Genomic DNA, 16151 nt, shown 5'->3' on the forward strand with positions numbered 1-16151 from the left:
ATTGTGCGTGTCCTCTGTGGCCAACCATTATAAAAACTCTTGAATTAATTTTTTTTTTAATTAGCCTCTGGGTTTTGGTAGGGTTTTTTGTTTGTTTGTTTTTGCTTTTAGTCAAGTTTTGAGACAACCAAATAGAAAGAGGTAAGTGAAGAGCTGAGGTCAGTGCTGAGCCTTTGACTCAGTGTCAGGGTGTCGTTATGGTGATACTTGGTTTGGGTTTGATTCCAACCCCTCTGGTTCTCAGCCTTTCCTCCAGGCCCTTCCTCACCCCTGCAGCCTCCTGTGGCCCCACTCCAGATCTCCCTGTCCCTGCTGTCCTGAGCAGCCAGGGCTGGACACACAGGAGGGATCCCCTCCCTAAGCCTGACCCCCTTTAATCCCCATCAGGCAGAAAAACCCCAAATAACTGCTTCTCCACCAGGCCCTTTGACAAGTCAGCCCAGCAGTCCATAAACATGTTTCACATTAGTAAAACAAATTCCTGTTTGCAGCCAAACGTGGCAGTGCATCCTGCTGTGGGATGGCCTTTACCAAGGCAATAATAAATCACAAATACCCTTAATAGGATAATACTACACGAATGTGCACAGAAATAAGCATCTGTAACCCAGAGATTAAAAGAGGCAGCATATTTAATATGAAACAATGTAATGTAATGCCAACATGAGATGAGAAGATTACAAATTTCTTCAATTAGTCATACAGCCAAAGCATGAATGCAAACACTCACTATCAGCACTCTGAGATATAAAGCACATCAGAAAATAGGTCAAAATAAAGCATATCAGCACTGCTCAAACAATTGGCACTCATGTGAAGATAGTGGTTGGGTTTTTTTTATAAATATACTATCAGTGGTGAACTCTGGCTGTATTTATCAAATACTTTCACTTTTTGTTACATCCCTTTTAGGATTAGGCTGTGATGAGCCCAATTCTTCCAAGACATCTCAAAGGTTATCCCACTCATTCCTCTTTTTGTCTGGGGGTGGGGAAAGAATAAGGTAGAACATCTCACAAACCACCTAGATAGAAAAACCCTCCAGGAGTCCAATATTTTCATTTAAATGTTAGGCTCTTGCAACTGAAAAAATAAAAATCTCCCTGTGTAGCTCAGAGTGTGAGCTAGATAGAAAACACTCTCTTGAGCCAACCTGATCCATTTCTCCCTGTCCTTTGGGTTTCTCCCCTGGCCATTATCAGGCCAAGGTTCCAAGGGTCAATATTGGGGTCTGATTTAGTGAACCCTCTGACTGGGACCAGCTCTTGGAGCCCTCTGACTGGCCTCCAGCTGTGTGTCAGGGCTGCTCACTCCACTTGCAGGGATCACCAATTTCCTGTCCTTCAGGGCTCATGAACAAGAGCAATCTGTGAATCAAAAAACTGTCAGACATTCTTACCAAAACTGTCCACTTGCATAAACCAAATGGAAAAAATCAAATCCACACCATCAAAGACTGAAGCACCATTCCATGAAAGCAAAACCAGGGAGTTTCTACCAATTCTGCCATCTTTCAATTTGTCAATTTTTTTCAGTTTAGGACTGACATTCTGAATGCAAAGTGAGTGCAAGGGAGTGGTTCTGGCTGCAAACAACACCTCTGCAAAGGAAACTCCAGCCCACACCATCTATTCTCTATCAAAAACTAAACCATCAGTAATTTTTAAAAACCCCCAGGCACCAGAAGCTGGAACCCCAGCTGGTGTTCTAGTGACAATTGATGATTATAAACCTTTGCCTTTCTATCAGAAGGGCTTGAAGGAGTTGGCTGCACCTACAGAGCAGCACCTGCCTGCTCAGGGGGCAGCTCTGGCACTGCTGACACGAAGATTTCTGCCATTTCTCACCCTCACTCCTCTCAGCACTTGCTGCAAATGAAAATGATAACCAAGAGTCCTCTGTAAAGCTGCAATGAGGAACCAGGATGACAATAGAAATTTCAATATTCAAGCTGTGTAAGATTGCTTTGAGTCAATTCATTTGCAGATTATTTTGGAATTAAAAAAAAAAATAAAGAAAAAAGAAAGCTTGTGGTTTAAAATTCATTGCATACCAAAAGTTTCAGCAGTGATCTTATAATTATGGAACAGGAGAGGCCACAAATAATGGTTCAAAATTTTACCTCAATGCTACCAACATTTATTCTGGACTCTCTTGGTACTTCTGCTTCAAAACATTGTGGTTTCTAAAACCTGATTTTGTACATTTTCATTTAAATCAACCCAAGGGAATAAAGAAAACATTACACACAGATCTTTAAAAAGGACCTTTCTTTCAGTCCAAGACTCTGCATTTGAATGCAATGATTTTTGTCTACCATAGAATCAATCCTAGTTTTAAACCTTTCTTTCTTCAGTTTAACAAATCACTTTCCACCCATGACCTTGAGATGCATTTCAGAAAATCAGACACTATCTCTGTATTTGCTTAAAAATGCACTTTTCTTATCCAAGAAATGTAACATCAGCTGGACATGTTAACTTTGTAAACCCATTCATTCCATGCTTTTCCTCATGCATTTCCATCTCCCACTTGTTCCCACCTGAATTTTATATGGGATTAGCAATTTCATAGGTCAAAACCCTTTGGATTTGGGAGATACTTAGAATTTCATGGGATAAATTTTCCAGGTCCCCAAGCAATGATCCTGCAGTTCAGGATTTGGTGTTTTTCTCTGTTGTACCAACCAGCCAGTTTGTCCAGTATTCAAAATCACCAGCAGTAATGAAAACTGGAATATTTCCTGTTTAATCTTTTTACACAGAGCACTGTTTTCTCCAAATGCCTCCAAGAGAGCCTGATAATTAGCATACATCAAATGCATTGCTGGCTATTCCCAAAAATAGGGCTCCTTTCAACGTGCTGAAGGCAACAGTTGCTGACAGAAATTAAGTAGCTGTTTTAATCTTTGTGATATCTTCCATATTTCAAGAGCTACAGCCCAGTGGAGTTTTTAGCTGCCCTTTTCCAATCTTTCCCCCACCCACCCCGATTCCTATTTATGCCTGGTTGTAGAAATGCTTCATCCTCAGTCCTGAAATTCCCTTAATTCAATCTTTTTTTTTTTCTCCTCATTAATTTGAAATATCACAACATGTGATTTAGAAATGTCTGGGAAGAAAAAAACTGTTTATTGATGCTGTCCCTGATAACCCTCTGAAGTGCTGCTTTTCCTCTTTGGTTCTTGCAGTTCCTCAGCTGTGAAAAATTTCTTTTTCTAAAATATTATAGAGCCTCAGAGCTACAAGTGCAGAATGAAAGGCAGACAGTTCTCTCAATTCCCAGGCACCTTGCCCTGGAATGCTGCAGTCACAGGACTCACACATAGCAGGATTCACTCGTGCTCCAGGAAGAAAATGCAAGTGGCTTGAGGTGGATCAGAATTAGTGATTCTCTAAGGAATCCTCTCTACCCTCTCCTTTGAGAAAAGCTTTATTTTAGTAAAGGCTGAAGCTCCCTGGAAAGAATAAGAGCAGCTTTTTCCTCTAAAGGAGCTCATCCCCCAGCCAAAGAGTAACACAAATCCATCCTGACTGCTAGGAATTGCTTCTCAGCATTGATTCACTGCCTGCTGCCTGTTTTATAAAGTGGGCAGCCTGAATCCTGCAGATCAAGTAGGGAGCAGAAGTGCTCCCAACTGCAGATTAACATTGACATGTGTTTCTGCCATAACAGGAAATCCAGGGGAACACACTCAGTTCATTATAAACCATCACTTCATGAGCCAAATTTGTGACTCCCAATATTTCCTCAGAAAGCCTCGCCCAGCGGCCTCTGTGGAACTCTATTTGTTCTTTTATTGAAATGTTGCCATCAGAAAGCATCGTTTGTTCCCATCCATAATTCAGAGTTTCCTTCAGAAGAGGCAGGAGCTGACTGCTCAAGTAAGTGGGAGCTCTCATAGCCTGCAGCACCTGCTGCAATGCATTATTGATACTCGGTGGCTGACGCCGCTCCGGGAGCATCTGCTCTCCTCTGGGTGGGAGAGCTCCCCAGGGAAACATCTCCTGTGCAATCCCTTCCTCTGACACTTTCCCAAGATGGATTCTTAACAAGAGTGACCTCTGAATTCTAAGTTACAGCATCTGGAGGAAACCTCCAGCATTTTTTTTTTTTTTTTTTACTAACAATATTTTGATTTTTTTCCCACCCCACAACCCATCTTTTCCTTCACTCTGCAGGGGAATGGAGCCAATTCAGAGGGAGTCAGGAAGGCTGGCAGAGCTGTGCCCTCGGTTGGTGCACTTAAGGCCCTGGCAAAGCTCCTCTGATTCCAGGATTAGTCAGTACTTAGGATAGAGTTAAAATCAACCCTATCCAGCCTCTCTGAGATCAGCTCAGTCTGGTACAGCCTGGTGCTAAATTCCAAGGCTGCAGGTCCAGTCCCTGTAAGGCCCATTCAGAAAAGAGCTGGCCCTGAGGATCCTGTTGGGTCCCTTCTAACTCAGAATATTCTGTGATTCTGTTTCTGTGATTCTCTGAGGTCCGGCCTCGTGTCCCCCATTTTTGATGTGATCAGCCAAATGAGCTTTATTTTGGGACAGAAAGGAATTTCCTTCTGGCTAAATCAGAATCCAGCACGATTTCCCTCACAGGATAAAGCTCAGTTCTTTGCTGGCTGAGAACTCCCACCCTGTCCAGAAGCAGTTCAGGTTCCTGACAGAAGAGGAAGGGCAGGGTTGGATCTCATCAAGACTTCATCCAAAGGAATTTTGCTGGCAACCTTCAGTCCTTTGGGTTATATCACTCATGGCATCAACATCACAACAGAAAAAGGCACGAGGAGAAATGGAGAGGAATGAACCCACAATATGTAATTTATTGCTGCAATCTTTAGATCCCAAGTGAGTTAATTTTAAAAAGCTGTCAGGTAATTATTTTGTGCTTTGGGTTTTTTTCTTCTTGACTGGAACAATGAATCATTAAATAAGTGAGAGCTTGAAGACACCATGCTGAGGAGAACTGTCTTAGCATCAGTAAGCAGAGAAAAATCTGATTCTGATAGCAGCCTCATCAGTTACTACATAATTTAAATGGAAGTTGGATAATCCTAAAGGCTTTTAGAATCTCATCTAAACAGTGCTATTACTCATTCTCAAAACATTTTATTGCGGGAAGACCGCTTTTTATGCTCTCAGATAAATTTAACAGGATCTCTGTAATTTTATTTTTATGTAAATATGTACACCCCATATATAATAAAATGGTTCACTGCTGAGCATTTAAAGCACAGGCTTCTACAGTTCTTTTCACATAGAACATGAGCCCTCAAATAAAACCTACACCAATGGGCTACTTTTAATTTGGACAGATCCACTCCCTCTCTCTCCTGCTTCCCAATCAAGCAGTAATTACCATTTACAAAATTCATACTGCCTGACCCATCTGGATCTTTCTGATTAAGATCCATCCAATCACTTGACAAAGAAATCTAATTCTTTATTTTTCTCCCAAGCTTTCCATTTTTACAGAGAGGTGTGATATCTCAGCCATGTGAAGTCAAACACATGCAGAAAGAATTCTGCTTCATTTTCAATGTGCACCACAAAAAAAGGGGAAAATTATGGCACAGCATGAGGTGGCCTTAAGGCAATGTGACACAGAGATCCTGAGCCAAGCTCAAGGTAAAATATCTGCTGAAGGTAGCACGATAAGAGAGATCTCTCAATGAAGGGGAAGAGTTCTCTACGAGTTCCTGAGGCACTCAGGAAATCCTAAATTGGCCATTTAATCCCTTTAGTTCCTGCCCTTATGGTGCTGCCAGGCAAAGCTGGTGCCAGCAATCCGGGCAATGGCCACAAACCAGATGCTTTGAATAAATGAACAGAAGATAACCTGTGAGCAGAGCATCCCTCCCAGAGCCAGGCTCGCACACAAAAAAAGCAATTTTGCAAAATTTCTCCATTTCTTTTTTCCAAACCCTTTCTTGTCCAGAAATATCCACAGAACTTCACATCTAGTTATTATTATGTATGTATTTCCTGCTCATTTCCCTAAAACTGCTCATTATTTTTCATTAATGAAAGGAATAAAAACACATTTAAAGCAAAGAGATCACTCATAAAATTTGGCAACATAAGGTGAAGCAACCTCTCTGTGTACATTAGCCATTTATCTCAGGGCATGGGAGGAAGAAAAGAGACAAGAATCAGAATTCCAGCCCTGAACTGCAACTCTGTGATGTCCTACATGATCCAGAGTTATCCTGAGTTTGTCACTGATGGCTTTTTCAACAGTACACGTCACACAAATCACCTATGCTTGGTCATCCACGACTTCTAAAATGTGAATTATTAAATCTGAAATTGCCAGAGAATCTTCCCTCCCTGGCAGTCTCTGCACTCTCACTCCTTCAGTGTAAAGCCATTATTTTTGCCTCCTCAGCTCTTTTTCACAGCTGATTTGCAGATGGGCAGACTGCAGTTTGAAGACCTATGCTACACCACAAAACAAAGCACGTTTTTGGAAAGAGTTTCTATGCAAATTAGTAAAAAAAAAAACCCCAAACCAAAACCCAAAACAAACCCACAAACCCTCAGAAACATTTTCTGTGACAAAGACATCTGTGCCAGAGCAATCCCTGCACAGCCAAGCGCCTGCCCTGCGAGCCTCTACACCTGCGCTGTCTCCAGGAGGAGTGACAGAAACACCAAAGAGCAAAATCTCTGTTCAATTCCAGATTCCTCCTTCAGCCAGAGGCGACACAGACAACAGGTAGTCCCCAGGTTGCTGTTCCTGTTTTCCTGAGGAGCTGACAGCCATTAATAATTCATCCCCTAAATGGCATTTGGGTGTCACCGTGAGTGATGTCACCTTCAGAAGCGCGACGGCGAGCGCCTTCCGCCCCATCCTTGGCAAGGCCTCATTCTGTCTTGGTTGGCACTGGTGACGAGCTGTCAAACCCAATTTCCTGCCAGCTCCTTGTCAGAGCTGTGCTTGATGTCAGATATCAAACAACGCCCTTGACGCCTCTCCCTCCGCCTTCCGGGGAGAGGGTGACATTTGTGGGCTTGCATCAAACAAGGAGAGCTAATCCACCAACTGCTTTTTTAAACAATCTGTTTACAAACGAATCCCAAATGATTAAGTGCTAAATAAATCTGCAAACAGCAGAAATTCCTGCTCTTTCCGCCCTTGAGCGACTTTCCAGGAGCTGGGTAATCAGCGGCGGTTTTGTTCTGATTATAAGTTATTGAATGCCATGGCTTTGCATATCAATTCCTCTCCACTTCTGAATTTAAATATCCTTTAAATGGCGCATTCAGCGGAGCAGACTCCTACATTTGCCATCAGCACTGCTGACAAAAAATGCCTTTCAGAATAGCGGCCTGACATATTTTCTAGAAAGTGAAAGTACTTCAGAAAAAGTGCACTTTTCCATGAATTATGCCAACACTCTCGTGATATTCCAACTAATTCCATCCTCTCTGAAGTATGACCAAGACATGCCATTAAAAAACCCCAGCAGCCCTGCCTTATGTTCAAGATGCCCAAGGGGACGTGTTAATCCTACAAACAAATCCACCCTGTGTCTGTGAAACACAATCTTCAGCCCTGCAATCGTCTGTGAGGCACAGGCACAGACCTGCCCGTGGAAGTTCCCATGAAAAATGGGATATTCACAGCTCACCTGTGCCCTGCAAAGCCCTGTGCCCACTGCTTTCACGTTTCTTTCGTTCCAGCTCCCAGGATATAAATTGTTACAGCTTTATTTCTGTGTTTACCTAAGCTTTTATGACAATCTAGGAAAAAAAATGCTAAAAGTCCCCAACAAAACACTAAACCACATTATTTTGTGCACTCTCCCATTAATTTTTAAGTGTACTTAAGTGATTTTTTAAAAATCAAATTAATGAACCAGTTTCTACTATCATTGATTTTCAAAAAGAACAAATAAAAAGCTTTCCAAATTTCAGATAATTAACTGAAAATACCATGCTCATAATTACATCTTCAGAAAAGGTCTTAGGAATGAAAAAAAGAGTAGAGGCAAAGGTCCCCAAATTCACTAAAATTCTTAATTTCAGAGGCACTAAAAATTTATCTGTTGAAGATTTGATCCCTTTTGGCTCCTGCTGCTCCAGGGTAAGTCCAAAAAGGCAGCAGCACAGTCCCTGCTCACTCCACTCTCCACCCCGAGGTCACACTGCACTTGCACAGAACAGTCCCCAAAGAACCACCCCAAAAGAGGCAGGAAAAAGAACAATTGTTTGGAAAAATGGAGCAGGAGCAATGGTGCCAGCACACATCTCCCTGCAGTGAGCAGCAGAGAGCTCTGCCAGGGATGGGCTGGACTGGGACTTTGCTCTGGCCCCAAAACTCTTCTCTTTTACTTGCATCTCCATGGGTGAAGGGGCTTTGATGTCTACAAGAAAGTTCTGAGAGGGTTCTGTTCTAAATAGGGAGGGGAAGAACTGAGTCAGCCTTGACCCCACTCTGTGCAGGGCTGGTCTCTCAACACGCAGTAAAACAGCCCCTGATTAAAAAAAAAATAAAGAAAAAGTACTGTAAAAGTGCAGAAGGGAAAGAATGAGGAATCAATGGCTTCAGGTGAAGATCTGCCTGACTGTGCTGGCTGGAGCAAAGGAGGCATTGCAGAAATTCACTCACAGAGGATTCCTCTGGGACATTCTGCAGCACTGGGGCTGCCCCAGGACTCCAGAGCCCCGTGCTGGAGCAGATCTGCCAGCACAGAGCAGACTCTCCCTGCCCTTCCAGGGAAGCTGTGGCAACTCCCACCAGCTGAGGACTCAGCCCAGGCTTAGAGGACTCCAATGAATCACTTCTAACAGTGCAGATGTGGCAGATGCATCTCTGCAGGATTTCACACCAGACTTTGGGTACAGAGAATTAGTTACATTTCATAATGACATTATTTCCAGATGTCTGAAAGAGATCAGAAGAAAACTAACATCTGTTGAGGGACCAAAAGTACTGTGTACTTTTAAATATGCAGCAAGAAATAGATCAGGTTTCAGAAAAGAAAGCAATTCCTAGGAAAGCTATGGTTAAAAAATACACAAGGTTTTCAAGAAAATGTTTCTAGAACAAAGTTGTTCCACCCTTGAGAGGCACATGTAAAATTTCCTTTGGAAATGTAGTTGGCACTTTATAATAGCCAATGTAAAAAAAACCACACACCTACATAAAATCCCTTCCTGGAGCACCTGGAGTGAGCCTGGAACACAACAGGACAGGTACAAAAAACCCTTTCCACTCCAGTGAGAGGAATTCCAGGTAATACCAACACCTCCTTAACCAAGCAGCAAAATGGAATTTTGTGCTTCTCCACGGCACTCCCAGCACCATGCTCAGGACAAGGCTGATCATTCCACTTGTCTGAGACAACTGGCATTCCAAACACACTTGGAAACTGAACAGAGGAACATCAAAAACCCCTGAGAAGCCTAATTGTAAGATAACAATGCAATCCTCTTGGAATTCATTTATGGACTGATCCAGAGTACTGAAAAATAGGCTAAGGCAAGTTTTGCTGTGGAAGAGAATCCTGTTAAGTTAATAATTGAGGAGCCTTTCATACTTTCATGCCTGCATTGTGCTAATAAGAACTGGTTTCATGTAGTAACTCCAGAGGGAGTCACATGCTGACAACAGCTAAAAGCTTCATAAATACCAGTTGTAACACTTCCAGTCACATCTTTGATCTGAAACAGCTCAGAAGTGCAGGAAACCATGATGGATGTGCACTTGGAAAGTTGAGGGGTAAGGTTAGAAAGAAATTTTTTATTCCAGCAAGATGAACTAAGAGTGAAATACTGGATGTACCTTCAGCTTTATTGTGAATTCTCTAAAGAAAATCCAAGCAAGCTTTGCCTTTGTATTAATCTTACTTCCAGATGATGCCCCTGAGCTGTTTCTGGGTGGCCTTTGCTGGAGAGATTTTGAGGCTTGAAAAGTTCTCCCAGGTATGTCCAATATGAGCTTTAAGCAAATAACCAGCTGACATATTTTAAGAGGTGACCTAATTTAAGATCCCTTGTGAACCATTAATTAATTCATCATGTTGATTTATTCCATCCATTGCCTGCTTTGTCTATTCCCATTACTTCCTAAGAAAATTAAAAATTCTTTTAATTATTAAAGACTAAGGAAGACTTATGAAGCCTTTAATTTATTAAACTATTTCTCACGGATTGGAAATACAGCACACACAAGTGACTTTTCTATCAGAGTTCCAACAGTAAGAAAATATTCCAGAATGATCCTCTCAAAGACTGGCTGAGAAAACCTCCATTACTAATTCACACCACTGCTCATGAGATGCCAGCTGCAGCTTTTCCCTCTGACTACAGCTGAGAAATCAAGTTTATTCCGTGGCCCTGTGATGTTTTAAACAAGGTCCAGCATGTTGTAGAACAAACCAGATCTTTCTGAGTTTTCACTAAGCATGATGCATTACCAACACTTCAAGGAAACAACTTCATGAGCAGGCTGAATTGTGAAAGCAGAGCTCACATCTGCTGCTTGTGCTCCCAACCTCAGCATGTTCCAAATTCCACTCTCCTGGACAGAAAGTGCAGCTCCAGGGGTCTCTCAATGGAGTGCAAATGGCTCTGGGATTTCTCTGAGCTACTCTGGAAAAGCTCCCAGAGGTGAAGGATTTAATTCTTCTGGTGTGGCAGCTCTGCTGTTATGAGCTGCTTGCAGGCAGGAGGAAAGTAGAAAGGCAGGGCAGGGCAGGAGAGCCCACATGAGCTACAGCAGCTTGTTCTGTTTCCCTGAATGTCTGCAGAGACACACAGTGCAAAAAACTACTCAGAACCTACCCAGCTGTGAGGCTTTGAGGCTTCAAATCCCGAGATTAATGAGATTTCAACTTTATAAAATAGTCACAGTACACAGCGAGCATTTTTCCAGAAATTCCTGGTTTCCTTGTTCAACACATTTTCTTTTCATATGGCAAATACAAGCCCTGAGATGAATTTTAGATCAAGGGAATGATGCCATTTTTTTAAAACCAAAATGCTCAATAGATTAAATGATGGTCACCATTCTGTCAATTTGGCTTTCCTTTGTTTTTCAAATTTGGGTTCAGATACTTTGACTACAGAAGTTACAGCAGCCCAAAAATTGAGGTGCCATCATAAATGGAAAGATTCAGACTGCCAGAAAATCAGGTAAAGTCTCCAGAAAACTAAAATAAAGTTAATATTCATCAAAGACCTTATTTTAATGCACAACAAAGTTCACACAAGTGAGATGCTTGTTTAAAAGACCCAAAACCAAAACAAAAAAAAAACCCCAAAGCTCTTTTCCCTCACAGTTCCTATGGCACTTAAATGCTGAGAGTTTATGAAACATTTGTGCTTTAAGATTACACATATATATATATGTGTGTGTGTATGTGTGTGTGTGTGTGTGTGTGTATATATATATATATATATATTTGTCTGCATTTTCCCACCCAAATTAACATGAGATGATCCTGTGTGGTTTGAAAATAATTTTGTGTTTCAAAATACCGTTAATATCTCTACACAGCCTGCCTTATTTGAAATAACAAACATTGCTTGGAGTCGGCTTGTTGGACTTTTCTCCCACTTTGGCAAAACCTGGCAGCTGCCATCAATAAATGAGATATTTTCTAAAGATTCCAGACAGGTTTCCTGCATGCAGCTGCCCTTGGGCTGGTTTCAGATATTCCAGGCCACCTGCTGGACTGAGGCAGTGTTAAATAAGAGATGTTTGTAGAACAAACCCTTCTGTGACCCACACCAAATCCAAGTTTCAGATCAAACATTTCCCACTGTATTCACTTCAGACCAATCTTCATTGTCAAACACTGACATTCATTTTAATAACTTCAAAATGATGCTCTTGTTTCTTAGGGAAAGGGAATAATGCTCCCCAGCCTTATTCAGTTATTGTTAATTTAGAGCTGGAGTCAATCTTTGCAGCGTGGAAATGGATGCCTGTATTTTTATTTTATTACGCATATTAAAAAAATGAAAATATGGTGATCTGCTCCAAGATTTTATCTGGAATATCTTCAAAAGTCTGTTCTGTGGTGCAATTAGTCCTAAAGCTTCCCAATGACTTTAGGTTTGTTTTTCCCCTGCGTGCCATGCTGGCGCTCTGCCATCCTTTTCAGTCTGGGCTTTTTTTCCAGCTTTGCTTTTTTGAGCAAAATAGAGAGATGGGAATGCAAGGAAAGCAAACAAACTCTTTTCATCCCAAGCTGCATTTTGAGGCACGCTAGAGAAATTTAAAAGCCATAGCCTCAAACATTAATCAATAACTGTATTAATAAGTAGAGCTTAAGTTCATTTCCAATCCACTCCAAGGAGTTGCAGTTTGCCACTCTTGGCCTTTTCTCTGACAGACTGAGAGAAGTCACCCTCTTGGTTTTATTTTAATTTGTTCTATCCTTATTTTGTGTGAGAAGTCACCCTCTTGGTTTTATTTTAATTTATCATTATTTTGTGTGAGAAGTCACCCTCTTGGTTTTACTTTAACTTATTTATCATTAATGTGAGAAGTCGCCCTCTTGATTTTAACTTTTAACTCAGTATTTTGTGTATTTTTGCTTTGCCACTCATGATAAAAGTGACTCTAAAGCCAAGCAGTGAGAACTGCAATTTGCTCTGCACAGAACCTTCCACCCCTCTTGGTCTCTGTCCAACATAAAGAATCAGCACCTCCAAAAATGACCATTCCCATTTTCCCTGCAGATGTCATTGGGTTTCCAGTTTTTCAAGAATAAAAAGATGCAGCCTGACTGCATCTTCCAGCATTCCCTGGAATGTAACAGCCCCACAGGCAGAGACTGTGCAGAATCACTTGGAATCAGGTGTGTTCTACTCCAAAGCACTGATTTGTGACACTTGAGTTTATGGTCAGCTCTACAAAGCTGGTAACTCATCCAAGTTCAGCCATTCTGCAATGACAGAAATCATAAAATATAAAATATTTGTTCATCAGAGGAATTTTACATTCCATGGTTAATGTTTTTCTAGCTCAGCAATTCATTTTGCTGATTAAAAAAAAAAATCTTATTGGTCTGGTAAAAGTTAAATAAAATCCAGAATTAAGTATTTAAAATATGAGTCCCTAAAACCTTAATTTGTATTAATGCTCCCTTCTTAAAGTTTTTGACAGAATTCCATTCATAATGAAATGTTCAGAGGTAATTATTTCTCTTTCTTCTGTGTGAATTATGAGAATTATTTATACACTCAATCTTAATATCACAGCTTCATTGCCTAATAGGAAAAATCCACAGGGTATGAATCATTCTGAGAAAGAATTAAATTTTTTTCTCTTCTGTTAGAAATAAAAGAATAAAATAAAATAAAAGAGAGAGAGAGAGAAAGATGAAAAGATTTCTAATGGCATAAAATTCAGAGTGCTGCAGGCTCTGCTGGCCAGGTAACCCAGAGCTCTGCTTCCTCCCCTTTCCTTGCCTGCAAAGCCATAAACTGCAGAGCTGTAATGATTAGTTAATGACATGGTGGGCTGATAATGAGGCCATCAAAAAAGCTAGTTAAATAATTAATTAAAAAGGTAAAGAATCAGAAAGCAGAGCAGCAAGTTCCAGGGACCTGTCCAGAGGCAGGAGCTGCTGGTGGAACTCCTGACATTCCAGATCCCCCTGTGAGAGCTGCTCCCCCTCATAAAACAATGGGCTGTGCACAAAGCTTATTACAAATTGCAGATAAGCTGTAAAAAGCCATAAAAATTCCTCCTGACATTTATTGCCAGCCAGTAGCTGGAGGATGTTGATATATATTGATAACAGTCTGCTTTGTGACATTTTCAAAGTTTACTCCTAATTCACTTGCAGAATATGCAAATAGATTTTTTTTTTTCTTCCAAGCCATTAAGTCAGTGCAATATCCACCTGTGATTTAATGGGTTTTTACCAATTTAACAGATATTCTTCCATGTGTGTTATAGGCCTATCCTCCCAAAAATAGCTTTTCTCATGCTAAAAAAAAAAAGGTAGAGTCTTACAAACTTTCAAGTTAATAACTATCCTCCCCAAAATAGCTTTTCTCATGCTAAAAAAAAAAGTAGAGTCTTACAAACTTTCAAGTTAATAGCTGCAACAAGTGTTTACAGATAGTTTTTATGGTAAGCAATAAATAACTGTTACTACATCAAACACCTTGAGACAGAAGGGAATTTTATGTACAGCACTACAGATATTTCTATGTGCATGCAGATATTTGTGATGTTTTTCAAACCATATCATGACAAGCTCTTTCAAATACCCTTTACAAAGAATTATGGCTGGGGATGGGTTTTGTTCCTTCTGAGCTTTCAAAGGAGGAGACTGAACAAAGGTGTTTCTTTTAAGTATCGTTCAAAATACTGAGGGCAAGGTTTTATCAGTGCAACACATGAAAATCCTGCATTTACAATGGGTCTCATTGTACTAATCCAGTCACAGGTTTATTATCTACAGTTCCTTTAGGAAATGTCACGAATCCACAGAATGTCCTTGAGCTTTAAATCTTGCATTTTGATCTTTGATTTAACAGATAAAAGATATAAACCTACATTTACCCAGGCAATTCCTCAGTGGCTGTACATCTGCATTAGCCCAGAAATAGCTTATTCTAGTCAGCATGTTGGATAAATTAGGATCAGTAACTTTTATTTCAAAAGAATTTTTGGCATAGAGACAAAAATACCTGGTCTCCGAATATTCACTGGGGTTCCACCCTCCACTTGTGTATCCACTTGTCAGCAATGTGTATTATTTCTAAACACAAATATATTTCCCCCAAATTTATATTTTCTGATCATCAGTAGAAGGTGGAGAAACTTCTGAGCAGCAAATGTGAATTTAAAACAATTGCTCCTGAGGTGACAGTGAATTGAAACCAGAGACAATGAAACCCAAAGTGTTGCAATGTGAAATACAACATATCTGTAAGGTTTTGTCCCACATCTTATTAAAAAGCTGATTTGCTCTCTGTTATTTATCCCCCACGTGGATCTGATATGTAGCCAAAAGTGAGGGAGAACAGTTTGTTCCCATAAAGCCAGAAAGGCAAAACAGCAAATCCTGCTGCCTACATCCTTGTCTCTCCAGAAAAATCACTCTGTGCCAGACCAAAGGACCAAATGCATTTGTAAAATGTTTATTTTTGCAATAAATGTCTTTGCAATGCTTTAAAAAAGTCTTCCTCTGGGAAGAAGAGCAGCTAAAAGTTGAATACTGACTGGATTCAAAGGCAACATGAGTCACTCAGCACCACCAAATCTGCATTAATTAGGACTTTTTAGTGCTGAACTCCACTGGGAGCTATCAAACACATTTGCTACTCATAATCCAAAAGAAGAATCCAGTACAATGAGCAGAGGTGTGAGGAAAGGGAAATGCAAACAGAGCTCTCTGCCCCAAATGAATTAACCCCAGATTCAGAAAGCCAAGTTGTAATTTAGGATAACACCAAGAAGCCAAGAGCTGCTTTAACTCCCCTTTGCAGGAGATGTCACAGGTCCTAGGAACTGCAAACAGGCCAGGCTGAACTCAGAATGCTAATAGAGATAAGAATTATCTATTTACTTTGATTTTCATTTCAATCTTGCCATAAAAATCCTGACCCTGAACATTGCCCAGCAATGCCTGGAGCTGGGGACTGGAACAAGCACCTGAACCAACCAAAATAAACCTCTACACTGTATAATTTCAGTAGAAAACAGGAACAAAAGAGAGCAAAAAGTACAAGTTGCTGTGATCGAGGTAAACATTTGTTACAGTGAATTGCTGGGGCTTGGAGAGCAGCAATTTCCAGACTACAGAAGGACAATGCTGTGTTCTTTCAGATACAAGTGTGGGAGAAAAAGGCCTTTTTTGCCAGGCAGAGAAATGCTTTGATTGAGAGGCAGGGGAGGCACCCCCAGCCTCAGGCACCCCTGACACTGCTCTGGGAGATTGCTGACTCTGGGTGCAGCTCTGCACTCACAGCCAGAGCCATTCCTGCCTTTAGTGAGCTGCTTTTCCATCTTCCACACCCAGCAAAGAACATCACTGAGAATCAAGCCTGAAAAATACTGCTATTTCAAAAGCTCAGTTAAAAAAAAAAAAAATTAGTTCCAAGAAAACTTCCCCATTATTTTATGTTTTGCTTCCAAAATATTGAATTTATTGGAATATACAAAAATTGTTCTGGCTTGAG

Source organism: Serinus canaria, chromosome 4A (assembly GCF_022539315.1).
Source record: "Serinus canaria isolate serCan28SL12 chromosome 4A, serCan2020, whole genome shotgun sequence".
NCBI classification, from domain to species: Eukaryota; Metazoa; Chordata; class Aves; order Passeriformes; family Fringillidae; genus Serinus; species Serinus canaria.